The following is a 12164-nucleotide window of genomic DNA, read 5'->3' on the forward strand; positions in this document are numbered from 1 at the left end:
CAGGTTGGGGAACAGACATGAAAGCAGACGAAGGCGGTAGGCAGAATGGAGTGGTGGGTCAACATAGATCCATGGAAGCCCCTAAGTCTAAACCTGTCAGCAGGTGTCCTGGAAGGGGTGGCAGCTGAATTAGAGTCCAGCAAGAAGTGGTTTTGGGTAATGATGGAAGACAAACAGCAGTAGCACTAAGCAGGGGAACTGTACATTGAGAACTTTCTGGAGACCCGCCCAAGTGAGCACCACTAGGGCCAACCTGTGGATAGATCTCCTCAGAGTCCTTGCGAAGGCTGGGGTTTGTGGCATCCGGGAGGACGTGGCTGAAGGGGGGGATTTCCAGCCAGTCGGACCCATCTTCTAAATTCACAAAGTGTTTGTCACCCTGCAGTGTCACTTCTGTGTCTGTTCCCAGCAGCACCTGACCCAGCGCCTGGCCCATGGGAGGTGTTCAGTCAACAAGTGTAAATTGGTGTATAATTTGTGTGGGCACTCCGTATGCTGCTAAATTTCCTCCCAACCCCAGGTTTCTAAGAGGCACATCGTTAGAAAACAGCCTTTGCAAGTATTGAAGCCCACTGGTGGCTTTTGCTAGGGCTTTTGCACAGATAGGCTGATCCAATTTCTTTGCTCTTTCACTGCCTGTGTTAAGCAGAAATGGGCCTGCTGCCTAATGGATGCCTGTTTGAATTGGATTCCGTCAAACCTTCGCATGTGCGGCGGCCAGGGGGAGGGGGGTGTTGGCACACACACTCCCAGCCTTTATATATTGAGCTTCCACCTTGGTGGGAACCCAGAATCAGCAGGCTCCCTCCCTCTTCACGTCTCAAGGCTTTGCCAGCAGAAATCTTTTATATTTCTCATCCCTTCGGGCACTGGTACTTCACCCCCTTGCTATTTAATCTGGACCCGGGTCAGGGCAAGGGGCCTGGGCCGCTGGGAGTGAGGGCAGGGCTTGGGGAAGTGGTAGGCCAGGGCTCTGAAGCTTTACTATTAGCTGTGACTGGGAAAATCACTTAACTTTTATAAGGACCAAGGGTGTTGTGAAGATGAAACTGACTTAGGGTATGACAAGGGAGTGTCTTGTGCTTGGCTGGGTTAGAGACTTACTATTATCAGCCAAGGGCATGACGGTGCAGTTCTTTTGACTGGGGAATGCTACTGGAGTTGAGGATTATCAAGCTTTATCAAGGCCATCAAGAAGAGGTGACAGGGGCCCACTGAGACTCTTCCCATGCAACAATGAAAGCAGTTGCACTCCCAAGTGTAGTTCTGATGTACACTTATAGGTAGGAAGATAAGGTTTCTGCAGCAAGATAGGTTTAAAAACTATCGAACAAATCCAACTATTGATAAAGAGTTGACAAAGGAACTTTGATAAAGCATCCAAGGTCCAGAGAAATCAAAGGCATCACTAGAATGACCCAGAAAGTAGGTATCAGACTTCAAACTGGAGGACCAAAGTGTGAAAGAGCTTTGTAGGTGGGTGGCCTTAAATGAACATCAGGGGATTTGTTATTCACCTGACTTCTCTCACTGTGATCTTAGGTCCTTTCCCCAGTGGCCCTTGTCCTTGACCCAGCCCGTTCTCTCGGTCACTAGCTCAGTGATGGATCTTTAGGTCATTAATGGGTGTCAGATGATAGTCTGCCGTAATTACATATTATATACGGGTAGCTCAATACACAGGTACACAAGGGCCAGGTAGCTCAATTTTGGAGATGGAGTCCCTTGCTGAGCCCACAGGTGACCCCCGCCAGGTCTGTGTAATTTCTGTGTATCTTGAGTCTCTCTGTATATGTTGTCACTTCAGGAAACCAAACTTTGAAACAAACACCTGGCCAGAAAAAAATGAAGGGAAGGAGGAAATAGGAATCAACATTTCCTATTTAATCCACTGATAAGATTTACAAATGAGTAGTGAGCTTCCAAGAGATTAAATTAATTGAAGGATGCCATCCAGGTAGTTAATGCTGAATCCTGTGTTTGAATCCTGGTTTTACAGTCTATAAATCCATTCCACCCTGCCAGAAGGAAACACTGCATCTCAGCACAGAGACCTAAATACTGAAACTGGGGAAGCTGAGACTAGCCCTCCCCCATTCCCAAACCCTGCAGAGAATGTTTCCTGCAGCTCCCAGAGGTGTGGGACTGGAGACGAGCTGAGGATATCATATTGAAGCTAAATGAAGTTTTCGCCTTTTCCTGAACTGAATCACAACTCAACTGGATTTGGACAGCAGCTTTTGCACACCTGAATTTCCTTCCTTCCCCGACGAGAAACTTCTCTTCATCCAGACTGTTGAAGCTTTTAAAACATGGGCATGTAGGTTTAACGAAAAGACAGCAGGGTTTGGAGAGATGGTTTCAGTTCGAATGCCCATTTCCCACACGATCTGTGGCAAGTCACTTCCATTGTTAGAGTCTCGGCTGCTTCGTGTGTGAAATAGGAACAAAGGGTTATTGTGGAGGTAACTAGTTTCTTGTTATTTTACATGCTATGTAAACTGTAAAGTAGTCTACACGTGCTTTTACAAGGACAGATGGCCCGAGCCATGTTATATCTTTTAGGTACTAAAATTAAAATTCTAAGTCGGATGCAAGGGTGGGGGCCAAACAGGACTCCAAGAAGTGGGGAAGCAGCCATGGGCACAGCCCCAGGCTCCCCTTCCCAAGATGCCGCTGCTACACCAGTGAGGCTATTCCTCCAACACCCCCTCTGAGCTCCTGGTCTAGGAGCCCAGGCTCTGAAACCGCTGCGGAAGCTGAGTAATAGGTAGCGACTCAGGGAGGGCCCCCAAAGAAAGGAGCTTGGGCCATCAGGCTGATCCTCCCCAGCTATATTGTTTCTGACTTTAACCTCACAAATCCTTAGCCCAGGACGTGCTTGCAAGAACCTCCCAACCCTTCTTCATTTATCCGTGATGAATTCTCAACACATTACCTCTACCTGGAAGCCTAGGAGACATTGTACTTTCTTTTAAGTAGCCGATGAAAAATTGGGCCATATATAGTTTACTTTGAAGATGGTGTCCCGAAACATCAGATCTTTTAAAAACTTTGGTGAAGGGGCAGGCCGTTGAATCTTCAGAAGGTTTATCTCCCATCCTTTAATTAGAGGCATCTTATGAAGGCTAGCCAACCCTTGCTCCTCCTTCCTGACTGCAGAATGTTATTAATGGAAAGGCTGAAGGCGATGCTCTCCAGACAATGCTGTGAAAAAAACAGTAGCATTAGCATAGCTCTAGGCAAATGGGTGAATATATATTGTTGTCCCTTCCATGTCAGTGCAAACTGCTTTTTTAATTTATGAGCCACCATGAAATGTAGTCTTCTGGTGGATCTCCTGGCTTCACATAACACATCTGTTCCAGCAAGTTTTCTTCCATGCAGCTGCAATCCCTTTCTCTACTGTTTTCCTTAGTAATTTGGGCATCTTAACTCCATTCGGTGTTGGCCTTTGCTTTCTCCAGGGTTCTAGGAACACTCACCCTAATAGCATGTTTGCATCATCCCCAGGACCCTTGCTGGGATGGTGTAGGAGCTTTCTATTGCTGCTGCAACACAGTGTCACGAACTCAATGGCCTAAAATAATACAAATCTATTAGGTTATAGTTCTTTTTTTTTAAGGTTCATTTATTATTTTTAGTAATCTCTACACCCAACATGGGGCTCAAACTTGTGACCCTGAGATCAAGAGTCAAGTGCTCTTCCAACTGAGCCAGCCAGGCACCCTGTTATGTTATAGTTCTATAGGTTCATCAAACACAGAGGACTCACTTGGTCAAAATTAAGGAGTCAGCAGGCCTGCCTTCTTTTCTGGAGGCTCTGGGGGAGAATCCATTCTTGCCTTTTCCAGCTTTCAGAGGCCACCCACTTTCCTTAGCTTGTAGCTCCTCTCCTCCTCCAGCAACACACCATCCCTCTGATTCTGCTTTCATTATCATGTGTCTTCCGCTGACCCTCTTTTGCCTTCCTCTTCCTCTTTTAAGGACCTACCTAATTAAGTATTAATTCCTTCTGCAACCCAGTTGCAGGTAAACTGACATATTGAAAGGTTCCAGGGATTAGGACTGGCACATCTTCAGGGGCGGGTAAATATTCTGCCTCCTGCAAGTAGTAAACCTTATACCCAAGAAGAATATCCCCAGGTTAACAGACTCCCCCTTACCTAGTTTTATGTTCTAGTCTCCTTGATCAAGAATCGCTAAACTCTGGGACCATAAATACCCACTGGTTCCCTAATACATGCTAGCCAGTAAGTATAGCTATTTTGGGGTATAGTCCCAGTCTTCCCTTATCAGGTGCCATATGGAGCCATGATGACACTTTGGGCTTCTGGCTATCTTTGTCAATCCTACTATGTGACCAAAGGTCCTTAAAATGTCTAGGAGATCATTACAGTACATATTTGTAGCTGGGTGAAGCAGCTGCTACACATAATTTATTGACTTGGTTATTCCAAAAGAAGAGCGTTTGAAGGAGGCCGTGTTGTCTTGAGGTGTCTCCCCACACAGGAGGAGGGTGACTTCTTCGGACTGTGAGACATCAGGATTCTAGGGAGCCAAAATCTTTGGGGGAACCCACCAAGATGTTCAGCGACCCAGATTTTCCCCACCAAGGCCCTGACTTTGGTACAATGGGCCTGCCTTAGCTGCACATTCAGTTGTCTTCGAAGCTCTCTACTAAGTATTAAATCCTGAGTCTAAACTTCAGTATTTTGTGTGCTCTCACTAACCCAGATATGAACTTCCAAAAGGGCCCTCAGGTCTTCACACTGTGTCCAGTTGTTTGTTAACTGCCCAAGACTTGTCACTGTCCTCCACTCTGCTGCGCAATCTCACTCTCCCATGCACTCTTCACCCCCACTTTCCAAATGTCTGAATCAGCACTCTGGCCAGGGCATACCTCTTCACCACACGTTCTTTGAGAGTTACCACTCTTGAAAGTTTTAGTAGTTGGCCACCACTTTGTACTAGAAGCCATCTGTGTTCCACGTACCACCTGGTATGGAGTCCTCGATGCAGCTGGGTGATGAGTGATCCAGTCTTCAAACCCCATCTTAACACCCACTTTCTCAGTCCCCCCTACTTCTGGTACCACTGTTCCAGTTGGGGCTGCTCAAAGAAGAAGCTAAGTCAGAATCACACATGCAGGATGTCACTTGGGGTGAAATTCCTGTGGAAGGAAACTGGGGAATTCAGGATTGGGCAGCCCACCCACAGTGATTATTATCATTGTACCGCCATCTTGCTTAGTCCTCAGTTGGGCCAACCTGAGAAGGACCTGGGGTTGTTAAAAGCTGCAGGCTGCCAAGCAGTCACACCTGAGAAATCCTTCCCTGAAAGGGGATCTGAGTGGGAGCCTTCCTGGGTTCCCATTTGTGGGGTAGATCAAGTGGATAACTCTTAGGGAAATGTAAATTCCACTCCGAAGATCTGGCTTCTCAATTTAAATATGCCCCTTCTGTGAGACTGGCATGAGGCATGGCTCTTACCACGAAGGAGCCTTTAAGCTTGTTGGGGAGACACAGGTTTAAGGCATTACATTTTCAGAGCCTATGGATTCCCAGTTCTCTGATTGTTCCTCATTAAAAAGTAATAAATTCCAACTTCAAAGGGAAGTACACATCCTCCCTGGAACAACCCGGCCCATAGCAAGGAGAAACAATGGGTCACATCCTTGGGCCAGCTTTTCCTCTTCTGGGAAGGAAGTGACATCTCTGGGGCCTGGCAAGAATCTGAAGCTCCAGGTCCTCCCTCTCCCTGGCTGTGGTGGTGGAGGTTTGGGGCCCCAGAGGAATCTGGAGAGGGGGGTCTGGGTGGACTTCCTGGTGATGGGCCTGGAGGAGGTTTGGGAGGAGGACACCCACCCCCCAAGTGAGTACTGCTCATCATCACCTTCTGCTGTTAGCACTGCTATTCCCACAGGGCCCTGGAAACTGGAGTAGGAGATGAAGAGATTTGTCCTGTGAGACCAGATCTTGACACTGATTAGCATCCTTTCCCAGGAAGACACCACACCAGGGCTGGTGGACAGGTCTTTTGACTTCTAGTATAATGAGCATCTAACCGAACCATACTTAGGGCATGAAAGGAAATTCTAAAATATAAGATTTTTATTAGTGATAAAAATGAACACATATCTGAAATCTTCCATTTGTCTTATCCTGTACAATTACTGTCTTTAAATATTTGCTACTTGGATGACAAAGAAACCTAAGAATTATCTAGTTTGGCCCCCTTCTTGCATGGTTGAGGACACTGAAAGTCAGTGAAAGAAAGGCTGTTCTCACATCAACCTTCAAGAAAGGGCTCTACAGTCACTTCTTCCAGGAAGCCGTGCTTGAGCTGCCACCTGCCTAAGGGCTCTGCTTTACGTCTGGACTGTAGTCTCCTGGCTAAAATGTCTCTATCTTCACATGGGTCTTAGCACAGTCAATACCCATCAAATGCATATTGAATGACTGAAGATAGATCAGAGACATTTTCAGGGTCAAGGCAGAGAAATACGTCGAACACAGTTATTCAGAGCACAGGAGCCTGATATGAATCTCACAGCTGAGATGGTAATGCCAAGGTAGGGAAGGAGGACAGTTGCAGGGAGGACAGTTGGAGGGAGGACAGCAAGGAACAACTGGTGAGTAGAAGAAAATATCCTTTCTAAAAATTACCAACAATTTTCTTTATGACAAAGGAAGCTTTGTAGTTTTTACCGTATTGAATCCAGCTGGCAGCTGGGGTGGTGTACAAAGTTGTAAATACTAAAGTGCAGCCACAGTCTCACTGAATGTCTGAATTCTTCATACCATTTAAGGGACTCAGATCTAGACCTTATAGGCATCTTAAGTAGGCGCCATGTTGCATCCTTGAACCCTCACAGGATCTGGTAAGTGGCCATCAGCCAATATTTGCGGAGAGAATGAACACTGGGTTTAACAGACTTTTGGATCCTCACAAAGCTGAAGCAGCTGGATACCTTTGTTCCAGGGATGTTATTCTGGAGAGTAATTTTGAAGTCCTCTCAATGTGACTAAGACTCTTTTAAATTATTTTTACAATGTTCACCAGTGTCAGTATGAAATCTATTGAGATACTTAGAGTAATGGTCTGGGGATGTTCAGTGCAGTATAAATATGAGGCCATTCCTGCTAGATAAACTTCTCAAAGGACAGTACTCCTTTGGATAAAGCTTGGCAATCTTTGCACCCCATCCATCAAGCTGGATTTTCTGGTATTTTCCCCAGGAGTTTATTTTCAGTTATTTTCATGATGGGATTTTTGTTAACTTTATTTTAACAAGGACACTTTTGTTCAACTGTATTAAACGAATATATTTCTAGAATGCATATCTCTCTAAATATAAGTTTGCTATGTTATTAAACAAGCTTTTTTAAGCCACACATGTATCATCCTCCTCAAATGGCTTTCTGACCTTCCCCCGTGGGAAATGTCTCTGTAAGTCTTAAACCATCCAATCATGAGAGCAGAACCCTGGACTCAATAACCCATATCATGGAGTCCCACAGAAATTTCAGGGGCCCTTGGCAGTTAAGAAGAAGTATAATGAATGAGAGATGAGAAAGTCATGGCTCAAATTCCAGTGTTGAGACTCTTTCAATATGTGAATTTGGCTAAATCTCTTAGACTCTCCAGGCCCAAGTGTGATTTATAAAATTGGAGTATTGACAACTGTTTTGCTGATTTCTAAAACACTCTGTGAATGGAGTTAGCCTGGAAGGGATGGGGGTGGGTGTGCGGACTGCAGACATCAAGGCCAGGAGGAGGGCCAGGCTGACAAGTGCACTTTCCTCCCTTCTTAGTTTGAACTGCTTAGTTGTAGACTGTCCCAAGACAGTCTCCACAGCATCAATTCTCCGTCTCCCCCACCCCACCAGCAGGGTAGCAGGGAGAAGGGCTTGAAAATTGCAGTTGCCTCTTCGATATAAGGTACAGTTTTGCACTTCTGATCCATAAATGTTATTGACTCAGTTTCCCTATAGTCCATTTACCTCCCAGGACACAGATGTCCCAACAATTCACATCTCTGTGATTCTGGGCTATAGTGAGTCCTGGGGTTAGCAGAATTATCAATCGCATTGGTATTATTATAACTAAGTGACTCCACAGAGATCTTACGCATATTTATAAATTTACTTATATCACTCACATCTTTTTTTTTTTTTTTAGAGAAAGCATGCAAGGTGGGGGAGGAACAGAGGGAGAGGGAGAGACAGAATCTCAAGCAGACTAGGTTCAGAGCTCAACGCGGAGCTTAATCTGAGGACCCTGAGATCATGACCTGAGTCAAAATCAAGAGTTGGATGCTCAGCTGACTGAGCCACTCAGGTGCCCTCTACTCTTTCTTAATAAAATATTTTTATACAACTTTAAGAATAGAAACCAAAGAATAAATGGATAGAGGAAGATGCTGGAGTTACTGTTCTTTTTTTGGAGAGTGCATACATGTAGGGGGGTCTTAAAAACATGTTATGAAATCTTTCAGATTTTAAAGAATGTGCAGAATTTGTATAACAAAAATCTGGATACTCATCCAACCTCAGAAATAAAACATGGCCATCATGGCTTAAAAAAAAAAAAAAGATAGAGGAAGAAAAAGTAAATAGCTGAAAACTCTAGGGTGATCATTTTTAGGATTGAACATAAATTTAATTCTGACCTCCCACTCTCTTCATTTCCTCCTTCCCTCCCTCCCTCCTTCCTTTCCTTCCTTTGTATATTCATTCAGTTAGACATTAAATCTGCAAATATCCCGGATGACTTGTTCTGCATCATGCATTGTTCAGGAAATGCAGACATGAAGGATACAACATTCCTGCACAGAAGGAACTCAGGGTATGATGGGGAAGCTGACAAGAAACTAGACAGTCACAATGCTCCTTGAGAATTACTATAGCATGGGTAAGCTGGAGGCATTATGGGGCCTCTTGATCTAGCCTAGGGGGAGGTAAAGAAGGACTCACTGAAAAAAATATGGCCAGACTCAGTCCTGAAGGATGAGTAACAATTTGTGAGGCAAGAAGGTAGATAAGTATTTTTAGGTAGAGCGACTGGAAGGCCCATCCGTAGGAGACTATGGTATGGTCTCAGCTGCTGCTGCCCAAAGCTGAAACAATTGGTTATGAAATCCGCTGTGTCTGAGTAAATAAAATTCATGAATTAATCATGAAAAACACACTTTTCCTGTCATCAAACTCTGACAATTCTTTTTCTCAGGTGTTAAAAAGAGCATACAGTAATATGATAAGCAATGTTTTCATGATCAATTTTGTCACAGGCATAGACACAAATTTTATCTGATCATATTTCACAGTCCCTTCAAAGTCCCAATGAGTGAGTGCTCGGCATTGACATGGGTGGCACAACCTCCCAGAGAACATAGAAACTTAATAAAGAAAGACAGTTCCATGGGGACTGAGGTCATCTGGAAAGACATTCTGGAAAGATGCCTCTAAATTTGAACTTTTATTGATTTCCTAGGATTAAAATTTCTGCCAGATGGGATTGTGTAACTCTTGTTACCGGGTTTGCTGACAGCCAGGCCTCACTCTCTAGTTTCGGGATGCTCGTGTTGTAGAACACTGCAGAGGACAGCCCAGATTGGGAAAAATCAACACAGGAACGTTTAGAACAAATTCCATCCTACGCCATCAGCTCAGGTAGCACTGCTCAAGTAGAATCTTGTCCTCTTGGGTCATTTTTTCCTTCTGGATCCCAAGTCTAACACCTGATCTGCTTTCACCAAGATTCAGTTTATATTGCCCATATCATACGAGTTGGAAAAAATAGATTCATCCTGTTTTTCAAAAAGCTTACTTTCTCACATTTACTAAAAGAAAACATAGCTTCCCATGCCTATAGACATAATGGAGTTGAAAGCCTAAGAAGAGAGTAAGATGCCATTGGTCTGAATTCTGGCTCTGCCTCTTTGAAGCAGAATGATGTTGTCTAAGTTATTTCTCTGTGTTTCAGTTCCTTCATCTGTAATTTGGGGCTGATATTACCTACCTCATTTGTCTGTTGTGATATTTACATGCGATAAGTCATGCAAGAGATGCAATAATGGCATCCTGTGGTTTTTAGATGGCCAGTTTCAGTCTCTCTATCTTAATTTGCTTCTTATGGACCCTCAAAATCTTTGGAACCAAACATGTGCTAAGAAGAAAGAGAAAGGAAGCATGACTACCAATTGGCAGTAGATGAATCCATGGTTTCCCTAGGAAGTCTCTGGATGTTCCGTGTGCCCAATAGATCTATCTGCAGCACAGTGCCAAGGGTTCTGGGCTGAGCAGGGCCAGGGCCAGGGCTGGAGGTGACCTCAGGTGTCCCCATGCATAGCAGTTCAATCACTCAGGAGAGATCCTATGGAAACAAAGATAGGAATGCCAGGAGGTGTTGCAATGTTATTTTAGAGAATTCATCTGCTTAGTATTATAGTTCCCCTCATTTAACCCTCAGAGGTTTTGGACTCTGTCTGGTGTGAAAATTTTTTCTGTTTAGAAAGAGTTCCACTCATTGCTCATTACTTTAGCAGACTGCATATTAGGAGAACTTGTTTATCCTGCTCTATACTAAGCCATGGAATGATAGATTTGGAAGGATTCTCAGGGCTCATCTAACTCAGCTCCTTCATTTTACTGATGGGGAAATGGAGGCCCAAAGAAGAGAGGAAGTTGCATAAAATCACACCATCCTGAACCTGGGCCTGCAAAGCAGGCCTCCTGATCCCAAGTCCCATGTGTAATCTACTAAATTTCGCAGACACCTACAATGTTCCTAGGAGGAACTAGGTGGAAAGGGAATCATGCTAGATACTATACACATCACGTTCCAGCTAAACCTCTCAGCAACTATGGAAGAAATTCATATTTAAGAAGGGAAACACGACACTTAGTGAAGGAGACAAAAATAGAATGTAACTCCATCATTCATTCTACATAAATTTATTTGTGCATTTACTCCCCAGCCACAGTGCTAGGCACTGGGATATGGGAGAGAACAAGACAGATATAGTCGCTGCCTTTACTAAGTTTATGATCTAGTGAGCTCTAGCGTCGATACCACATAGACGGTTTTAAACCTGGTTACTTGGAGCACTGAGGTCCCACAGAAATGCTTCATGGTCTACTATGAGGCTGCAAAGGAGATCAAGCTGGGCTCCACATTGCTCCCTCCACTCATCTCCACGTCACCTTTGGAGTGCCATTTTGTCTCTTTTGATACTAGGACTTCATGTAAAATTTCACTTGAAGATAAGATTCCTTTAATTAGTCCACTAAGTTGATCCAGGCTGCTTCTATTATTCAGAAAATCTTCATCCATAAGTGCAAAAACTCTACTCTTCTTTTCCCTTTTTGGTTCTCCACTTTGCTTATGTCTGCTTGGCTTCATTAGTCCTAATTGACCTCCAATAGTGATGATATGACTGTTGACAGCCCTAGATTTATACTTTCCAGAAGAAAGAAATATCTTCTCTCCCTATATGCATATAGTCATCCCAGGGAAGAATATTATTGGTTATGCTTAGGTCCCTTGCTTATCTCTAAACCAATCAGTGGAGCCAAGGGCAGAGGGACACTTTTAGTAGCCAAAAATTGCTCAGGTGCCAACGTGGGTGGAGGGGACTGGGCACTATTATGGACAGTCTCACCAGAATTAAACAAAAATAGAAGAGTAGTTTTATAGAACAACAACAATAAAAAGATGAGAATGTGCAGGTAGGAAGACCAAAGCTAAGGTATCACAGTCTATTATATTACTTCTTTCTCTCTAGTTGATTCCTTGATAACCTATCACCTTATTCTACCTATTTTTTTTAATATTGACTAACTTCAAAGATGCTTCCAAGCAGCTCAAACTAGAGCATAGCAAAGCTAGAACTCAAATCCTTGATTTCAAGGTAAAAGACAAAATGGAGTGACCATTACACTATTCCTAGATGATGTAGCTGGAAGAAGACATAAAAACTGAGAATACAGGCTTCACTGTGAGTTTCTAGAATTCCAGACTAAAGAAGAAAGAGGAAGAAGAAGAAGAAGAAGAAGAAGGAGAAGAAGGAGAAGAAGGAGAAGAAGGAGAAGAAGGAGAAGAAGGAGAAGAAGGAGAAGAAGAAGAAGAAGAAGAAGAAGAAGAAGAAGAAGAAGAAGAAG

The sequence above is a fragment of the Phoca vitulina genome, unplaced genomic scaffold (genome assembly GCF_004348235.1).
Source record: "Phoca vitulina isolate PV1807 unplaced genomic scaffold, GSC_HSeal_1.0 scaffold42, whole genome shotgun sequence".
Classification (NCBI taxonomy): Eukaryota; Metazoa; Chordata; class Mammalia; order Carnivora; family Phocidae; genus Phoca; species Phoca vitulina.